A 4662-nucleotide genomic window follows, 5' to 3' on the forward strand; every position below is an offset into this window, starting at 1 on the left:
ATATAGTTTAACATAATGGAAGTCCAATACATATTTATGGAATTGGATTTAAAATTACTATTATGTTTAATCTTTATAGTAGAAATTGGCAATATAAAAAAATAATACATTCTTTTAAAGACAAGATATTTCTTTCCTGGTGAAAATTATAAAACAACACCATTCTGTAGTTATACGGGTTTTTTGTATGTAATCTCTCCCTCATTCAGTTTGAATTTACTTTTTGAGGTAATATGTTCACACATATCCGTAGAAACACACACACTGATTGGACAATTTATTCTTTTAGATTATGGTTGTATAGCAACCATTAAAATATTGGAATCCTTTAAGTATAGTTTTGTTGATCACAAATTGTAGTGATTTTGAAAATAATAATAGTATCTTAAATGTTATCAATCAGTTCATCAGTTTTGTTAATTTATAATTTATCTAATATATCCAATTAAATAATAAAATTGAATAATCCATCATGTAACAATTTTTAATCTTGCTTGCTCAAGTATAGCACCACAGAATCAATTAAATTAATATTAAAATGGCATTGTGTAGCACAATATTTATTACATCTCCAAAGCTTTAATATAAAAGTTTTTTTGTTTATAAATCAAAAATAACTTTTCTTATTCAATCAGATAAAATTTAATTAAAATTTCCAAATAAACTCTTGTCTTAACTCTTTTGCTTTTATAAGCAATGAAACTTCTGAATTACTAAACGTGTTCAACTTTTTAATATCGCATTCAGTCGAATAGTTATAAAATCTTTTCATATCATCTACCTCAATATCAGAAAATGACTTCTTAGAAGTTACAAATTACACTCATACTAAAAAATAATAAATGTACTACTTAATTACAACTATATATTTTTAAAAATTGGCTAAAAGTCAAACTAAAAGGAAAACTTGTACTGTTTTTATCAGATGAACATGAAGGCGAAGGGGCCCTCAGCTTGCCTATCAGCTTACCTATTCACCATAGATCTTGAACATCTGATGAAGGACTGTTAGGAAGTTAATTGCCTAAGATACAAGGGATTAAGAAAAGAAGTATACTTAATTTAAAGAAAATGAGAAAGTAGGGAAAAGGAGAGTTTTTGTGAATATCTGGTAGCAATCACTCAAGTTGACCTATGTCACAGGCCGGACAGGGAGGATTAGAGAAGTAATTCTTCACTTAAATCTCTGTAAGATGATGAGAACCCAAGGCAACACGGTTGTAGGTTATAGAGAGATAGGCTGAATGGTAATATCTTCATGGAGTTACTTTGAGCATGTTAGGGCATGGAAAAGATAGAATGACCTAAGTTAAAGGTAGACTAACTGCTATTTGTTCTTGAGGAAGAAGTTGTTCAGTTCACAAGTACAAGAACCAAGACCTAGACAGGAAGAGTTGAGGATGCCATATCACCTCTGATATTTAGCTTAGGAATATTATTGTGAAATTGAGTAGAATATATATGCATGAGTTGAGAAAACACCTAATAAACAATATTTGATTAATGTTGAGTATTAACATTTCAAGTTATATTTTAATTTTTAATAACAAAATTTTTATTTTGCTATGAGTCTTTTGCCTAATTATAAAATTACACATTTGAGGGTCCTTTAAATAAAAAATGAAATTCGCATCATATATATAAAATACAAATGTTATATATGAAAATATATGTACATTAACATGTAGAATGTATTCATATAAATATGAAATTTGATATTCTTTATATCAACATTTTTTCTGTCACAGGGTTAGTTATATTTCTTTCTGTAATGCTTTCTTTCAGTATGCATTTTTTTAGTGAATAGGTGATAATTAGATATCTATTTTTTCATAAGTTGGATATGGAAATATTTTAAAAATCAGAGATATAATTAATTGTACATATTTATCATATTTTCACAGTAAGTAAAACATTTAAAATGAGTTAGCTTCCTCCAAAAATATATGAAACATGATATCTATATAAACCATAGCTATGTGAAAACTATATAAAATCATTATACCTATGGATTAATTTTGGAAAATTTATGATATAATGTTAAACTTGTAAAAACCAAGATATGACATAACCCTCTATTTATTAAGCTCTTTAATTTATGTAGATAACAGTTTGTAGTTGTATTTGGTAGAATTCTTGCATATCATTTATTATAAGTTTTTAATAGTATTTTAAATGACATATTTTCAATTTTATTTTTTATCTGTTGCTTGTGTGTAGAAATACAATTGATTTTCCAAAATCGACCTTATAAAGCCAGTCATTAATTCTCATAGTTTAGCTGCAGTGTCACAAGGTATAGCAGTGGAAAAAAAACGGAAGAATATCTTAACAACTCACATGTAAGAATACACTTATGCCCACATGAATCTTCATTATGCACCTCGCACTGTGATAATTAATGTCCTGTCTTTATCCTTTTACTATAGGAATAGCAGTGGCATACTTGTTACTGTCTTTGTTTCCCAGAATTGATGTTTTCCTGCCCCGACTGTTCATATGAACTTCTACAAGTTACCTGAATCTTGGATTGCTTCTGATTATCTCTTCCACTTTTATTTGGATAGCTACCATTTGTAAATGTAACTTGGCCTTTCCCAAATATAGTACATCAATTTTTTTCTGTTGTTATCTCTGTGGTTTAACCCCATAACTTTATTCATATGGTTATTGATTCCTTCAGCAAATATTTACTGTCTATTTTGTGTCAGGCACTGTTCTGGCCACTGGTCTATAGGAATAAACAAAAATTGATCTTGCTCTTATGGAGTTTAGTTTTAGTAGGAAAAGAAAGATATTAAGTTCTCAAAGTCTCATTGGATCATTGTAGCTGACTCAACATATTTCATGCATTTTTAGACTTTCAGCCAATGCCAAGCTAACTATAGATAGAGTTCTGACATTCTCTAGGCTGAGCATCCTATGGCTGCCTGAATCCCTATTTGGATAGTTAGTTATCGAGTTCTATTCTACACCTCTGTATGTAAGACTTGAGCTAGTGAACTACTTAAATAACTATATTTGTTTTCTTTAATAAACTGTGAAATGAACTGGTTCATTGTTCATTTTTCACATATTCAAACATAAAATGAGAATGTGTTCTTATGATAGCATTTGTTCATTTTTCTACATGGGAGAATGAACTGTTTCATTACTTATAGTTATACAATAGGGTGGTGAAAAAAATGATGTCGAAAACAATTGGACCTGTAGGAGAATTTTGGGTTTACAGAGAACAATTAATTAAATTTGCGATGATGCTATGATAATAAACCGCTTGGAAAAGTACTGAAGAATCGCTAGAGTGTCAGAGATGTGATTTTGAATTTTTTTCTAAAGAAGATTGTCTATTTAGCAAAAAATGAAGTTTAATTTCTAATTACTTAGTTAGAATAAAAATTACCTTCTAAAAACAAAGTATTCTTAACTTATAATCTTACCCAGAAAGCATACTAAAAAGTTCCTTGAAATGTTTGTGATTACTACTTAATAATCAAATATATCTTCTGCATTATAATTTGAGATAATTCCTGATGTTTAACAAAATATCATCGTTTTATTTTTATTATTATTTTTTTAGGTGAGGCAACCTTTGGTTGACTTCACAGATTGCAAGGACCTTGTCAGTTTACAATCCCTTAATTTTTTTTTTATTTTTTACACCTACAGCATCTGGTCTTCCTAGGTGGTCTCCCATCCAAGTACTAACCAGGCCCCACCCTGCCTAGATTCTGAGATCAGACAGGATCGATCTTGTTCAGGGTGGCATCGCCATAGACAAAATATCATCATTTTAGAAATGGACCTCATTTCATTATATCTTTCTTCATTTTCATTGTCTATAATATTTTATTCATACTTTCACAGTTTTTAATTCAAGTTATCAGGAAACCGATCTTTGGTTATTCAAATCAGTTTTGTTAAATAGCAAATCTGAACATATACTAGGAACATGAATTATATGTAATGTCTGAATGTTGCCCCTTCAGGTTGATATATTTTCCCTGACGGAGACTCAGAACAAATTAGGTTCTTTGATTGCCCAGTTCTACTTCTAGTATCCTTAATTTATCATCATCATCTTTTTAAAATGTTGCACTCTCTGTCTGGAAGTTTTTATTAAAGTCCCTTCCTTTTCTTGACCTAAAAAACCCTACTGGACCTACAAGAAGTTCTAATACTGCAACAGAGATACTGACTCCTTTAGCTCAGATAAAATTTCCTTTGGATTAGAAAAAAATTGTTTCATTGTGCGATGAGAATATGTTCAGTTCTATCCATGAGCATGCAATATCTCTCCATTTATATATTCTTTAAATTAATTCATTGGAGTTTTGTAGTTTTCCTCATATAGATATTATAAATGTTTTAAGTTTATACATAAGTATTTCATTTCTGGAGTGCTAATGTAAATAGTATTGTGTTTTTAATATTATATTCCACTTTTAATTGCTGGTATATAGGAAAGCAATTTTATTTTGCATATTAACTTAGTATCTTGCAGCCTTGCTCTAATCATTTATTAATTTCAGGATCTTTTTAACTGATTCACATTTTCTACATACACAATTATTATCTGCAAGCAAAGACAGTTTTGTTTCTTCCTTCCCAATCTGCATAGGTTTTATTTCCTTTTTTTATGTCTTAATTCACTAGGTAGAA

General features: G+C 29.3%; 1 pseudogene; it reads right to left on the bottom strand.

The window, feature by feature from the left end:
• Window positions 1–3660: 3660 nt before the first annotated feature.
• On the bottom strand, window positions 3661–3779 carry LOC111739836 (annotated as a pseudogene).
• Between the last annotated feature and the right edge of the window lie 883 nt (window positions 3780–4662).

This window comes from Pteropus vampyrus, unplaced genomic scaffold, assembly GCF_000151845.1.
Source record: "Pteropus vampyrus isolate Shadow unplaced genomic scaffold, Pvam_2.0 Scaffold54, whole genome shotgun sequence".
NCBI classification, from domain to species: domain Eukaryota; kingdom Metazoa; phylum Chordata; class Mammalia; order Chiroptera; family Pteropodidae; genus Pteropus; species Pteropus vampyrus.